The sequence below is a fragment of the Paralichthys olivaceus genome, chromosome 5 (assembly GCF_024713975.1).
Source record: "Paralichthys olivaceus isolate ysfri-2021 chromosome 5, ASM2471397v2, whole genome shotgun sequence".
Taxonomy (NCBI): Eukaryota; Metazoa; Chordata; class Actinopteri; order Pleuronectiformes; family Paralichthyidae; genus Paralichthys; species Paralichthys olivaceus.
Window position 1 is genome coordinate 23,509,233 of NC_091097.1, and position 15,326 is coordinate 23,524,558.

Genomic DNA, 15,326 nt, shown 5'->3' on the forward strand with positions numbered 1-15,326 from the left:
GCCATTCCTGTAATGTTCAACAGATACTGACACCCGCTTCTTGGCAGGTGTTTTATTGTGCTCTGGTGAGGTGCCAGGTAAGATAGGAGAAGGGTTTGTATTTCTTACTCAAGCCTGACATGGCAAGATTCATGCCTCTGCTTCAAAGCTACACCATAGCCCTGCGCCTTACGCATAGCCCTGCGCCTTACGCATAGCCCTGCGCCTTACGCATAGCCCTGCGCCTTACGCATAGCCCTGCGCCTTACGCATAGCCCTGCGCCTTACGCATAGCCCTGCGCCTTACGCATAGCCCTGCGCCTTACGCCTTACGCATAGCCCTGCGCCTTACGCATAGCCCTGCGCCTTACGCAAAGCCCTGCGTTCTGAAAAACAAGCTCAAGGTGCAACTTTGTTGTATCGTTGCAAGAAAAAAATCATTACAATTTTCAAAAATTTCCTTCAGCAATATTGTCAGTGTTTCGTATCCAGTTGCTTCCTTGATGCAGAGTAAACTCCCTGCTCTTTCATCTCTCTCTGCAAATATGACATTTTGAAAATGATATGTTAATAAAATATGAATAAAGTAGTGTTTTGACTACATATGTTCTTTTGAATGCTCACTTTCTTCCTTCAGTGATGATGCAAGGGTTCCGTATCCTTTTTCTCTTTGATGAACAGTCTTTCCTGCTCTTTCCAAGATGTGTCTCCTCTGAAGCAGCAGCAACTGCACCATCTGCTGGCGGCAAAGAGAATCATCACCCTAATCCACAGTTTTGCTACTTTGTGACCATTGACACTCTGGAGTTCCTTCAACTGTTTTATTGTGCAGGGAAAATAAACTGAAGGTGTAATTTTGTCTCCTCTGAAGCAGCAGCAACAGCGCCCTCTGCAAAGAAAAGTCTAAAAAGCTTACAGCACCTGGTATTCCCAGGCGGTCTCCCATCCAAGTACTAACCAGGCCCGACCCTGCTTAGCTTCCGAGATCGGACGAGATCGGGCGTGTTCAGGGTGGTATGGCCGTAAGCGATAGACTCCAGCCACAATACCTCCTTTATACATGTGAATCATCACCATCCTCAATTGTTCTGTTGCTTTGCGACCATGGAATCTTGAGGTGTGGGGGGGCGGGGGTTAAATTGTTCTGAAAAACAAGCTCAAGGTGCAATTTTGTCGTATCGTTGCAAGAAAAATATCATTACAATTTTCAAAAATTTCCTTCAGCAATATTGTCAGTGTTTCGTATCCAGTTGCTTCCTTGATGCAGAGTAAACTCCCTGCTCTTTCATCTCTCTCTGCAAATATGACATTTTGAAAATGATGTGTTAATAAAATATGAATAAAGTAGTGTTTTGACTACATATGTTCTTTTGAATGCTCACTTTCTTCCTTCAGTGATGATGCAAGGGTTCCGTATCCTTTTTTTCTTTGATGAACAGTCTTTCCTGCTCTTTCCAAGATGTGTCTCCTCTGAAGCAGCAGCAACTGCACCATCTGCTGGCGGCAAAGAGAATCATCACCCTAATCCAAACATTTTCCACTTTGTGACCATTGACACTCTGGAGTTCCTTCAACTGTTTTATTGTGCAGGGAAAATAAACTGAAGGTGTCATTTTGTCCTAGTATTGCAAGCCAAAAAAAAATAATTTGAATTTTCAATCATATCCTTCATTAACTATGTCAGGGTTACATAAACTGTTTTTTCCTTGATGCTGAGTAAACTCACCGCTCTCTCCAAATATGACATTTTGAGACTGACATGTTGAAATGACACGGATAAAGTAGTGTTTTGACTACATATGGTCTTTTGAATGCTCACTTTCTTCCTTCAGTGATGATGCGAGGGTTCCATATCCTTTTTTTCTTTGATGAATAGTCTTTCCTGCTCTTTCCAAGATGTGTCTCCTCTGAAGCAGCAGCAACAGCGCCCTCTGCTCTTTGCAATGTAAAGTCTAAAAAGCTTACAGCACCTGGTATTCCCAGGCGGTCTCCCATCCAAGTACTAACCAGGCCCGACCCTGCTTAGCTTCCGAGATCGGACGAGATCGGGCATGTTCAGGGTGGTATGGCCGTAAGCGATAGACTCCAGCCACAATACCTCCTTTATACATGTGAATCATCACCATCCTCAATTGTTCTGTTGCTTTGCGACCATGGAATCTTGAGGTGTGGGGGGGCGGGGGTTAAATTGTTCTGAAAAACAAGCTCAAGGTGCAATTTTGTCGTATCGTTGCAAGAAAAATATCATTACAATTTTCAAAAATTTCCTTCAGCAATATTGTCAGTGTTTCGTATCCAGTTGCTTCCTTGATGCAGAGTAAACTCCCTGCTCTTTCATCTCTCTCTGCAAATATGACATTTTGAAAATGATGTGTTAATAAAATATGAATAAAGTAGTGTTTTGACTACATATGTTCTTTTGAATGCTCACTTTCTTCCTTCAGTGATGATGCAAGGGTTCCGTATCCTTTTTTTCTTTGATGAACAGTCTTTCCTGCTCTTTCCAAGATGTGTCTCCTCTGAAGCAGCAGCAACTGCACCATCTGCTGGCGGCAAAGAGAATCATCACCCTAATCCAAACATTTTCCACTTTGTGACCATTGACACTCTGGAGTTCCTTCAACTGTTTTATTGTGCAGGGAAAATAAACTGAAGGTGTCATTTTGTCCTAGTATTGCAAGCCAAAAAAAAATAATTTGAATTTTCAATCATATCCTTCATTAACTATGTCAGGGTTACATAAACTGTTTTTTCCTTGATGCTGAGTAAACTCACCGCTCTCTCCAAATATGACATTTTGAGACTGACATGTTGAAATGACACGGATAAAGTAGTGTTTTGCTGCCATTCCTGTAATGTTCAACAGATACTGACACCCGCTTCTTGGCAGGTGTTTTATTGTGCTCTGGTGAGGTGCCAGGTAAGATAGGAGAAGGGTTTGTATTTCTTACTCAAGCCTGACATGGCAAGATTCATGCCTCTGCTTCAAAGCTACACCATAGCCCTGCGCCTTACGCATAGCCCTGCGCCTTACGCATAGCCCTGCGCCTTACGCATAGCCCTGCGCCTTACGCATAGCCCTGCGCCTTACGCATAGCCCTGCGCCTTACGCATAGCCCTGCGCCTTACGCATAGCCCTGCGCCTTACGCCTTACGCATAGCCCTGCGCCTTACGCATAGCCCTGCGCCTTACGCAAAGCCCTGCGTTCTGAAAAACAAGCTCAAGGTGCAACTTTGTTGTATCGTTGCAAGAAAAAAATCATTACAATTTTCAAAAATTTCCTTCAGCAATATTGTCAGTGTTTCGTATCCAGTTGCTTCCTTGATGCAGAGTAAACTCCCTGCTCTTTCATCTCTCTCTGCAAATATGACATTTTGAAAATGATATGTTAATAAAATATGAATAAAGTAGTGTTTTGACTACATATGTTCTTTTGAATGCTCACTTTCTTCCTTCAGTGATGATGCAAGGGTTCCGTATCCTTTTTTTCTTTGATGAACAGTCTTTCCTGCTCTTTCCAAGATGTGTCTCCTCTGAAGCAGCAGCAACTGCACCATCTGCTGGCGGCAAAGAGAATCATCACCCTAATCCACAGTTTTGCTACTTTGTGACCATTGACACTCTGGAGTTCCTTCAACTGTTTTATTGTGCAGGGAAAATAAACTGAAGGTGTAATTTTGTCTCCTCTGAAGCAGCAGCAACAGCGCCCTCTGCAAAGAAAAGTCTAAAAAGCTTACAGCACCTGGTATTCCCAGGCGGTCTCCCATCCAAGTACTAACCAGGCCCGACCCTGCTTAGCTTCCGAGATCGGACGAGATCGGGCGTGTTCAGGGTGGTATGGCCGTAAGCGATAGACTCCAGCCACAATACCTCCTTTATACATGTGAATCATCACCATCCTCAATTGTTCTGTTGCTTTGCGACCATGGAATCTTGAGGTGTGGGGGGGCGGGGGTTAAATTGTTCTGAAAAACAAGCTCAAGGTGCAATTTTGTCGTATCGTTGCAAGAAAAATATCATTACAATTTTCAAAAATTTCCTTCAGCAATATTATCAGTGTTTCGTATCCAGTTGCTTCCTTGATGCAGAGTAAACTCCCTGCTCTTTCATCTCTCTCTGCAAATATGACATTTTGAAAATGATGTGTTAATAAAATATGAATAAAGTAGTGTTTTGACTACATATGTTCTTTTGAATGCTCACTTTCTTCCTTCAGTGATGATGCAAGGGTTCCGTATCCTTTTTTTCTTTGATGAACAGTCTTTCCTGCTCTTTCCAAGATGTGTCTCCTCTGAAGCAGCAGCAACTGCACCATCTGCTGGCGGCAAAGAGAATCATCACCCTAATCCAAACATTTTCCACTTTGTGACCATTGACACTCTGGAGTTCCTTCAACTGTTTTATTGTGCAGGGAAAATAAACTGAAGGTGTCATTTTGTCCTAGTATTGCAAGCCAAAAAAAAATAATTTGAACTTTCAATCATATCCTTCATTAACTATGTCAGGGTTACATAAACTGTTTTTTCCTTGATGCTGAGTAAACTCACCGCTCTCTCCAAATATGACATTTTGAGACTGACATGTTGAAATGACACGGATAAAGTAGTGTTTTGACTACATATGGTCTTTTGAATGCTCACTTTCTTCCTTCAGTGATGATGCGAGGGTTCCATATCCTTTTTTTCTTTGATGAATAGTCTTTCCTGCTCTTTCCAAGATGTGTCTCCTCTGAAGCAGCAGCAACAGCGCCCTCTGCTCTTTGCAATGTAAAGTCTAAAAAGCTTACAGCACCTGGTATTCCCAGGCGGTCTCCCATCCAAGTACTAACCAGGCCCGACCCTGCTTAGCTTCCGAGATCTGACGAGATCGGGCATGTTCAGGGTGGTATGGCCGTAAGCGATAGACTCCAGCCACAATACCTCCTTTATACATGTGAATCATCACCATCATCAATTGTTCTGTTGCTTTGCGACCATGGAATCTTGAGGTGTGGGGGGGCGGGGGTTAAATTGTTCTGAAAAACAAGCTCAAGGTGCAATTTTGTCGTATCGTTGCAAGAAAAATATCATTACAATTTTCAAAAATTTCCTTCAGCAATATTGTCAGTGTTTCGTATCCAGTTGCTTCCTTGATGCAGAGTAAACTCCCTGCTCTTTCATCTCTCTCTGCAAATATGACATTTTGAAAATGATGTGTTAATAAAATATGAATAAAGTAGTGTTTTGACTACATATGTTCTTTTGAATGCTCACTTTCTTCCTTCAGTGATGATGCAAGGGTTCCGTATCCTTTTTTTCTTTGATGAACAGTCTTTCCTGCTCTTTCCAAGATGTGTCTCCTCTGAAGCAGCAGCAACTGCACCATCTGCTGGCGGCAAAGAGAATCATCACCCTAATCCAAACATTTTCCACTTTGTGACCATTGACACTCTGGAGTTCCTTCAACTGTTTTATTGTGCAGGGAAAATAAACTGAAGGTGTCATTTTGTCCTAGTATTGCAAGCCAAAAAAAAATAATTTGAATTTTCAATCATATCCTTCATTAACTATGTCAGGGTTACATAAACTGTTTTTTCCTTGATGCTGAGTAAACTCACCGCTCTCTCCAAATATGACATTTTGAGACTGACATGTTGAAATGACACGGATAAAGTAGTGTTTTGCTGCCATTCCTGTAATGTTCAACAGATACTGACACCCGCTTCTTGGCAGGTGTTTTATTGTGCTCTGGTGAGGTGCCAGGTAAGATAGGAGAAGGGTTTGTATTTCTTACTCAAGCCTGACATGGCAAGATTCATGCCTCTGCTTCAAAGCTACACCATAGCCCTGCGCCTTACGCATAGCCCTGCGCCTTACGCATAGCCCTGCGCCTTACGCATAGCCCTGCGCCTTACGCATAGCCCTGCGCCTTACGCCTTACGCATAGCCCTGCGCCTTACGCATAGCCCTGCGCCTTACGCATAGCCCTGCGCCTTACGCAAAGCCCTGCGTTCTGAAAAACAAGCTCAAGGTGCAACTTTGTTGTATCGTTGCAAGAAAAAAATCATTACAATTTTCAAAAATTTCCTTCAGCAATATTGTCAGTGTTTCGTATCCAGTTGCTTCCTTGATGCAGAGTAAACTCCCTGCTCTTTCATCTCTCTCTGCAAATATGACATTTTGAAAATGATATGTTAATAAAATATGAATAAAGTAGTGTTTTGACTACATATGTTCTTTTGAATGCTCACTTTCTTCCTTCAGTGATGATGCAAGGGTTCCGTATCCTTTTTTTCTTTGATGAACAGTCTTTCCTGCTCTTTCCAAGATGTGTCTCCTCTGAAGCAGCAGCAACTGCACCATCTGCTGGCGGCAAAGAGAATCATCACCCTAATCCACAGTTTTGCTACTTTGTGACCATTGACACTCTGGAGTTCCTTCAACTGTTTTATTGTGCAGGGAAAATAAACTGAAGGTGTAATTTTGTCTCCTCTGAAGCAGCAGCAACAGAGCCCTCTGCAAAGAAAAGTCTAAAAAGCTTACAGCACCTGGTATTCCCAGGCGGTCTCCCATCCAAGTACTAACCAGGCCCGACCCTGCTTAGCTTCCGAGATCGGACGAGATCGGGCGTGTTCAGGGTGGTATGGCCGTAAGCGATAGACTCCAGCCACAATACCTCCTTTATACATGTGAATCATCACCATCCTCAATTGTTCTGTTGCTTTGCGACCATGGAATCTTGAGGTGTGGGGGGGCGGGGGTTAAATTGTTCTGAAAAACAAGCTCAAGGTGCAATTTTGTCGTATCGTTGCAAGAAAAATATCATTACAATTTTCAAAAATTTCCTTCAGCAATATTGTCAGTGTTTCGTATCCAGTTGCTTCCTTGATGCAGAGTAAACTCCCTGCTCTTTCATCTCTCTCTGCAAATATGACATTTTGAAAATGATGTGTTAATAAAATATGAATAAAGTAGTGTTTTGACTACATATGTTCTTTTGAATGCTCACTTTCTTCCTTCAGTGATGATGCAAGGGTTCCGTATCCTTTTTTTCTTTGATGAACAGTCTTTCCTGCTCTTTCCAAGATGTGTCTCCTCTGAAGCAGCAGCAACTGCACCATCTGCTGGCGGCAAAGAGAATCATCACCCTAATCCAAACATTTTCCACTTTGTGACCATTGACACTCTGGAGTTCCTTCAACTGTTTTATTGTGCAGGGAAAATAAACTGAAGGTGTCATTTTGTCCTAGTATTGCAAGCCAAAAAAAAAAAATTTGAATTTTCAATCATATCCTTCATTAACTATGTCAGGGTTACATAAACTGTTTTTTCCTTGATGCTGAGTAAACTCACCGCTCTCTCCAAATATGACATTTTGAGACTGACATGTTGAAATGACACGGATAAAGTAGTGTTTTGCTGCCATTCCTGTAATGTTCAACAGATACTGACACCCGCTTCTTGGCAGGTGTTTTATTGTGCTCTGGTGAGGTGCCAGGTAAGATAGGAGAAGGGTTTGTATTTCTTACTCAAGCCTGACATGGCAAGATTCATGCCTCTGCTTCAAAGCTACACCATAGCCCTGCGCCTTACGCATAGCCCTGCGCCTTACGCATAGCCCTGCGCCTTACGCATAGCCCTGCGCCTTACGCATAGCCCTGCGCCTTACGCATAGCCCTGCGCCTTACGCCTTACGCATAGCCCTGCGCCTTACGCATAGCCCTGCGCCTTACGCAAAGCCCTGCGTTCTGAAAAACAAGCTCAAGGTGCAACTTTGTTGTATCGTTGCAAGAAAAAAATCATTACAATTTTCAAAAATTTCCTTCAGCAATATTGTCAGTGTTTCGTATCCAGTTGCTTCCTTGATGCAGAGTAAACTCCCTGCTCTTTCATCTCTCTCTGCAAATATGACATTTTGAAAATGATATGTTAATAAAATATGAATAAAGTAGTGTTTTGACTACATATGTTCTTTTGAATGCTCACTTTCTTCCTTCAGTGATGATGCAAGGGTTCCGTATCCTTTTTTTCTTTGATGAACAGTCTTTCCTGCTCTTTCCAAGATGTGTCTCCTCTGAAGCAGCAGCAACTGCACCATCTGCTGGCGGCAAAGAGAATCATCACCCTAATCCACAGTTTTGCTACTTTGTGACCATTGACACTCTGGAGTTCCTTCAACTGTTTTATTGTGCAGGGAAAATAAACTGAAGGTGTAATTTTGTCTCCTCTGAAGCAGCAGCAACAGCGCCCTCTGCAAAGAAAAGTCTAAAAAGCTTACAGCACCTGGTATTCCCAGGCGGTCTCCCATCCAAGTACTAACCAGGCCCGACCCTGCTTAGCTTCCGAGATCGGACGAGATCGGGCGTGTTCAGGGTGGTATGGCCGTAAGCGATAGACTCCAGCCACAATACCTCCTTTATACATGTGAATCATCACCATCCTCAATTGTTCTGTTGCTTTGCGACCATGGAATCTTGAGGTGTGGGGGGGCGGGGGTTAAATTGTTCTGAAAAACAAGCTCAAGGTGCAATTTTGTCGTATCGTTGCAAGAAAAATATCATTACAATTTTCAAAAATTTCCTTCAGCAATATTATCAGTGTTTCGTATCCAGTTGCTTCCTTGATGCAGAGTAAACTCCCTGCTCTTTCATCTCTCTCTGCAAATATGACATTTTGAAAATGATGTGTTAATAAAATATGAATAAAGTAGTGTTTTGACTACATATGTTCTTTTGAATGCTCACTTTCTTCCTTCAGTGATGATGCAAGGGTTCCGTATCCTTTTTTTCTTTGATGAACAGTCTTTCCTGCTCTTTCCAAGATGTGTCTCCTCTGAAGCAGCAGCAACTGCACCATCTGCTGGCGGCAAAGAGAATCATCACCCTAATCCAAACATTTTCCACTTTGTGACCATTGACACTCTGGAGTTCCTTCAACTGTTTTATTGTGCAGGGAAAATAAACTGAAGGTGTCATTTTGTCCTAGTATTGCAAGCCAAAAAAAAATAATTTGAACTTTCAATCATATCCTTCATTAACTATGTCAGGGTTACATAAACTGTTTTTTCCTTGATGCTGAGTAAACTCACCGCTCTCTCCAAATATGACATTTTGAGACTGACATGTTGAAATGACACGGATAAAGTAGTGTTTTGACTACATATGGTCTTTTGAATGCTCACTTTCTTCCTTCAGTGATGATGCGAGGGTTCCATATCCTTTTTTTCTTTGATGAATAGTCTTTCCTGCTCTTTCCAAGATGTGTCTCCTCTGAAGCAGCAGCAACAGCGCCCTCTGCTCTTTGCAATGTAAAGTCTAAAAAGCTTACAGCACCTGGTATTCCCAGGCGGTCTCCCATCCAAGTACTAACCAGGCCCGACCCTGCTTAGCTTCCGAGATCGGACGAGATCGGGCATGTTTTTTTTTTTTTTATTATCAAAAATACATAATTTTCACACATTTTATGTACAGATATTACATTTATATACATATCTCGTCATTATCTCAGACTACTGTCTGAGATACGACCCACACTTCCCTAGATAATGAATATTTAAGTCAGAAAATGAGAAAAACAAAAAACATCAGAATAACCAACAACAAAACAACAACAAAACAAACAAACAAACAAACAAAATAAAATAAACAAAACAACAAAACAAAACAAAACCAATAAGAAGACACCTAATTTTAAAAATGCCATTACATATTGACACTTACAGCTGGCACATACAACACTTTTCATTAATTTTTGCCGAAATCAAATTCCACATTCCCATCATCTGTTACCTCTATCAGAGTGCTTCCATCCACAAATCCTTTTTTAAACTCTTCTTTTTCCGTGTATCTGTGTATCATGTTTACATCTCTTTTTATCATGTTTTTAAACACACTCCATACTTCAGCTTTTTTCTTTTCATAATGGGCCAAGTTTCTCCTGAGTTTAACTGCATATCTTGCATGACTCAACACATAGTTTAACAGATTAATATTACACTCTTTCACTCTGCCATTCATCCCAAACAGCCACATCTTTCTCCATTCCATCCTTTCTATCAATTTCCCTTCCCAGCATCTGCTTATCGTTCCTTTCATCCTCTCAAAGAAACTTTCTAACTCACTGCATTCGACAAACTCATGCATACATGTTTCCACTTTTATCTTACACACATCACATTCCTTTTTCACATTCACATCAAACTTGCTTATGATCAGGTTATTGAAAATTCTATTGTGTCTCAAGAGATAATCAAAGTTTTCACACTCTATGCTGTTCCATTTCACTCTTAGATTCATCCATATCTTTTCTGCATCCAGTCCATCCATAACTTTCTTCCATACATTCTCAGCAGCCGGTCTTCTCACTTCTTCCCCTCTTAAACATTTATAGAGTATTTTTGTTTTCACACAGTTCAGACTCATTCTGCTCTCTCCTTTGCCCACATACATTTCTATCTCTCTTTCATCCCTCACCCCAGCCTCTCTCTCAATCATGTCCATCCATTCTTTCGGCATTGCCTTTTTAATTTTTTCCATTATTGCTTCTGCTGTTCCCAACCATATCTCGTCCCCCCTCCCTCTTACTTCATCCACTATCGCTTGTGCTCCCATGAAGCCTGGAACATGCTCGTACACTATATCCTTTACTTTCCTGATCCCTGCATTCCATATGGTTCTGTTGTATATTGTTGCTCCATTAATTGTTATTTTTGGGTTTAGAAAAACTGGTTGCTCCCATACTTGCTTCACATTCTTACAGTCATACGTCACATTTTTTAGGAATTCCCCCCATGCTCCAAGCATTTCTTTGAGGATCTCTGTTGTTTCAGACATCATCCCTTTCTTCAGTTCCATGTACACACCGCTTTCACCACATCCTCCACTCTTTTTAATTGCCTCTCCCAAGAACACCTTCCACACTTGATCTTTCTTGTTCTTTAGATACCTCGTCATCATTTTTACTCTTAGTGCTTTCTTTTTCTTTTCCAGGTTGATCAGTTTTAGGCCTCCATCTTCATACTCATTTTCTAGGACTTCCTTTGCTATTCTCGCCCCCTTCCCATCCCACAAGAAGTCACTCACTATCTTGTCTACATCCTTCAGCACTTTCTCTGGCACATCCAAAACATTCATTATATATATTAATTTGCTCATGATTAGTGCATTTACCACTATCACTTTCCCTTTCAGTTTTAATCCTCTCCGTTTCCACATTCCCAACGTCTTTTTTATGTTGTTTACTATCCCTTCATATTGCCTATCTCTCCCTTCTCTATCTTCAATCCCTAAGTTCACTCCTAACACCTTCATGTATTCGTTGTTCTCTTTTAGTCTTTTTACTTCTTCCCCTACTCTGCTCTCTCCTATGCACATGATTTCTGATTTTTCTATATTTAATTTTGCTCCTGATGCCCTACCAAATAGTTCTACACTTTCTAACGTCTCTGCTACGCTTTCCTTGTCTACCACTGTCACCGTTGTGTCGTCTGCATATTGATATAACGTGCTCACCTGTCCACCCGGTAGTTCTATGCCCTTTATTTTCTTGTTTTGTAATATTAATGCCGCTAACGGCTCTGCGGACAATGCGTACAGGAGAGCCGATAACGGACATCCCTGTCTTACTGATCTTTCTATTCTAAATTCATTTGTGATTATTCCATTAATTTTTACCTTGCTTGCTGCTTTCTCATACATTGTCCTAATCCTCCCTATCATCTTATTTCCAAAACCTGCTTTCCCTAATACTTTATATAGATAACTGTGGTCTACTCTGTCGAATGCTTTGTTTTGATCTATGCTTAGTACTATCCCTTTCCTGTTCTCTTTCATGTATGTTATTGTGTCTCTGATGCTGCTTATAGTGTCTGCTATGTCCCTACCTGGTATGCTATATGCTTGTGTGCTCCCAACCACCGTCCCTATAACTTTCTTTATCCTGTTTGCTAATACCTTTGCTAAGATTTTATAGTCGCCATTTAACATTGTCAGTGGTCTGTAATTTTCTAAATTATCCCTGCTCCCTTTTTTGTGAATTATGCTTACTAGCCCTGTTGTCATGCTTTGCGGTATCTTTCCCTTTTCTTCTATCCATTTATATAACTTCTCTAATACTGGTGTTAATTCTTCTCTAAACTCTATGTAGAATTCTCCTATTAAGCCGTCTGTTCCTGGACTTTTATTTCTCCCTAACCCGCTTATTGCTGTCTCTATCTCCTCTCTACTTATCTCTCCCTCACACATCTCTCTGTCATTCTCGCTTATCCTATTCTTTATTTTCTCAATCACTTGTCTGCTACTCTCATTGTCTACCTCTTCTTTCTTGTACAGCTCTCTGTAAAATTCTTCTACTCTCTCTGCTATTCCAGCTATGTCTTTTATCTTCTCTCCTCTCTTTCCCTCCACTTGTTCAATGTAGTTGTTTTTCTGCCTTGTTTTCTCTAGCCCTAGGAAATATCCTGTGCATTTCTCTCCCTCTATGGTGTATCTTGCTCTGCTTCTGATGATTGCTCCTTGGCATTTTCCCTGTTCTATTTCTTTTAGTTCATTTTTTTTTTTAATGTACTCTTTTGTGTCATAATTTTCCTCTTTTTCAGCTTTCTCTTCCTCTCTTTCTATCTCCCTCACTAACCACTTTTCTCTCTCTTTCCCTTTCTTGCTCTTGTTCCTACCATATTTTTTGCTTATTTCTTTTATTCCTTCTTTTAATTTTTCCCACCACCGCCCTATGTCCTCCTCATACATTCTCTCATTCATCTCCCATTTTATGTATTCTCTCACACCTTCTTTATATTTTTTTTCCTTAAGTAGCTCTCCATTCAAACACCACACCCCACCTCCTCTTGTCTTTGTTTCTTGCCCTAGCGTGAATTTTAGCATCATGTGATCGCTGAGTGTTGTTATTTTGTACTGTATTTCACCTATTGTTTCTGCTAATTTTTTTGTACTTAACACTAAGTCTATTCTGCTTTGTTTTAGTTCTCCCTTCACCACTTGTTTCCTCGAAAATACTTTTGCCTCTGGGTTTCTTTCCCTCCACACATCACACAGTTTTTTCTCTCTTTTTATCTTTTGTAATGCCCCTCTTGATGAGTCGTTTTTAAATTTCATTTTCCCAGAGACATCTAATTTTCCACACCATACATTGAAATCGCCTACTATTAAGCTGTTGCTTTCACACATTACTCCCATTTGTTCGAACATCATCCTCCTCTCCTTCTCTGTGTTTGCTGCATGTATATTTATGAGTTTTATTTCTTCATTCATATGTTTAAATTTAATCGCTATCAGCCTCCCTTCACCATCGTTCTCACACATCTTCACCTTCCCCACTGCTCCTTTTTTCACTAATATAGCTACTCCCCTAGCTTTCCCATCACCATTATTTGAGTATATTTCCCCTGTCCATTCTTTCTTTACTTCAATCATGCATCTTTCATCCCAGTGTGTCTCTTGGATACATATTATATCATACTCACTCAGGTTATATATGTGTTGTCTTTTCCACCTTTTGTTCAGCCCTCTTGCGTTTATCGTTAAGATCGTTATCATAAGTATTGTTATGTTCATTTGTTTTTGCTTTTGCTTTTCTTGTACTGTCTCTGTTGCCTCTGAGGGTTTTGTCTCTTTCTTAGTTGCATTATTTGGGTCATTAAGTCCATGTCCATGTCTTGATCATTTGTTTTCTTATCTGCTTCCTCTCCTTCTATGTGTGTTTGTGCTTTCTTCTCTCCGCTCACTCCGTCCTTTTCCGCTGCAGCCTCGTTCTCCTTCACCGCTGTTGCGTTCACCGCTGCTATCTTCATCACCGCTGTTGCCACCGTCACCGCCGTTGTCACCGTCTTCGCTTCCTTCTCCGTCTCCGCTGCTATCTGCTTCGTCGCTTCTGACTCCGTCGCCGCTGTTGTCACCTTCTCCGTCGTTGTCACCGTCCCCGTTGTCGTCACCGTCCCCGTTGTCTTCTCTTTCTCCGCTGCTGTCTCGTTCACCGCTGCTAACTCCGTCCCCGCTGCTCCCTTCGTCTCCGCCGCTGACATCATGATCGCCTCTGTCATCTCCATCTCCTCCGCTGCTCCGCGCTCCCCGTCGCTGCCATCCGAGTCCTCACTCCCCGCCTCTCCCTCGCTTTCTTCCTCCTCCGTGTCTCCTTCTATTCCTTCTATCTCCATGGTGTTCTCTTTCCCGTCTTTGGGTCCGTTCTTTTCTCCTGTCCTGTTCATTTGGCTTCCGCATTCTCTTGCGTAGTGCCCCTGAACTCCGCATCTGTGACACTGAAACTCTGGGCACTCTCTCAGGATGTGCCCTGGCTGCATGCACATCCTGCAGACTTTTGTTTGTTTGTCGTGTATAACTCTGAAATACTCCGTTCCGAGGGCTGTGTTAAACTTTGTTGAGTATGGGAGGGACTGGATCTCGTCATTAAACTTCACTTTAAGGAATCGTGTCCCGTCTGCCACTTGTGTCCCCGGCCACATCCGTCTCCTTACTGCTGTGACTGGTGTCACTCCCCATCCACGCAGCTTCTCCATTATTTCCTTGTCCTCTATGTAGTATGGTATGTTCAGGAAGGAGACCACCAACTCGTCGTTGCAGAGCTCTCTAGCGTGGACTCTTGTCTCCCCAATCCTGAATCCCTCCATCAGCCTCTCCTTCCCTTTCGGATGGCTCATTGTCATCTCGTGTTTCCTGGGATTTATGTATCGGCATGCCACCAGTCCTCCGCACAGCTCGCGCACGCACCGCATCAGCGTCATGGTGCTTACTTCCTCCTCTCCTTCTGTTTCTACACTCACGGTGAGTTTCTTCCCGTCCCTCTCCGTGTCGTTTAATTCTCTGTTCTTCTTTCCTTCATTTTCTTGTCCGCTGTCTGTCTCATTCATCGTTTTTCCGTTCCGTGTTGTCGCCGTGAGGTCCGTCATGATTTTTTTTTTTAAACATAAAGCGCTCCAAAGTGGAGGATTAGAAGAGGGAGGGGGAAAACAAACTTAAATAGATTCCCCCAGACAGTGCGACACTGTTGGGGGGGGGTATCTCTCAGTCCTTTGCTGTATTTTAATTCTATTATCTCATTTAAATGTTCAGTAGATAGAGAAAAAAAGGGGGAAAAAAGGAGAGCGGAGCTGAGTCACCCGTGGTGCTCAACGTCCGTCGATTTCAAAAAAGATACCTGCTGATCCGTCACGCATGCGCTGTGTTCAGGGTGGTATGGCCGTAAGCGATAGACTCCAGCCACAATACCTCCTTTATACATGTGAATCATCACCATCATCAATTGTTCTGTTGCTTTGCGACCATGGAATCTTGAGGTGTGGGGGGGCGGGGGTTAAATTGTTCTGAAAAACAAGCTCAAGGTGCAATTTTGTCGTATCG

At 42.1% G+C, this 15,326-nt stretch overlaps 6 non-coding genes across 6 annotated transcripts; all 6 read right to left on the reverse strand.

The window, feature by feature from the left end:
* Positions 1 to 888: 888 nt before the first annotated feature.
* On the reverse strand, positions 889 to 1,007 carry LOC138408802 (5S ribosomal RNA). The gene has a single exon (XR_011242122.1). It is a non-coding gene; the product is annotated as a 5S ribosomal RNA (ribosomal RNA).
* A 930-nt stretch (positions 1,008 to 1,937) lies between these two features.
* Positions 1,938 to 2,056, reverse strand: LOC138408150 (5S ribosomal RNA). The gene has a single exon (XR_011241468.1). It is a non-coding gene; the product is annotated as a 5S ribosomal RNA (ribosomal RNA).
* A 1,654-nt stretch (positions 2,057 to 3,710) lies between these two features.
* Positions 3,711 to 3,829, reverse strand: LOC138408813 (5S ribosomal RNA). Its single transcript, XR_011242133.1, has one exon. It is a non-coding gene; the product is annotated as a 5S ribosomal RNA (ribosomal RNA).
* Positions 3,830 to 4,759: 930 nt separating this feature from the next.
* LOC138408305 (5S ribosomal RNA) lies at positions 4,760 to 4,878 on the reverse strand. Its single transcript, XR_011241624.1, has one exon. It is a non-coding gene; the product is annotated as a 5S ribosomal RNA (ribosomal RNA).
* A 1,616-nt stretch (positions 4,879 to 6,494) lies between these two features.
* LOC138408825 (5S ribosomal RNA) lies at positions 6,495 to 6,613 on the reverse strand. Its single transcript, XR_011242145.1, has one exon. It is a non-coding gene; the product is annotated as a 5S ribosomal RNA (ribosomal RNA).
* Positions 6,614 to 8,229: 1,616 nt separating this feature from the next.
* LOC138408836 (5S ribosomal RNA) lies at positions 8,230 to 8,348 on the reverse strand. The gene has a single exon (XR_011242157.1). It is a non-coding gene; the product is annotated as a 5S ribosomal RNA (ribosomal RNA).
* Positions 8,349 to 15,326: the final 6,978 nt, after the last annotated feature.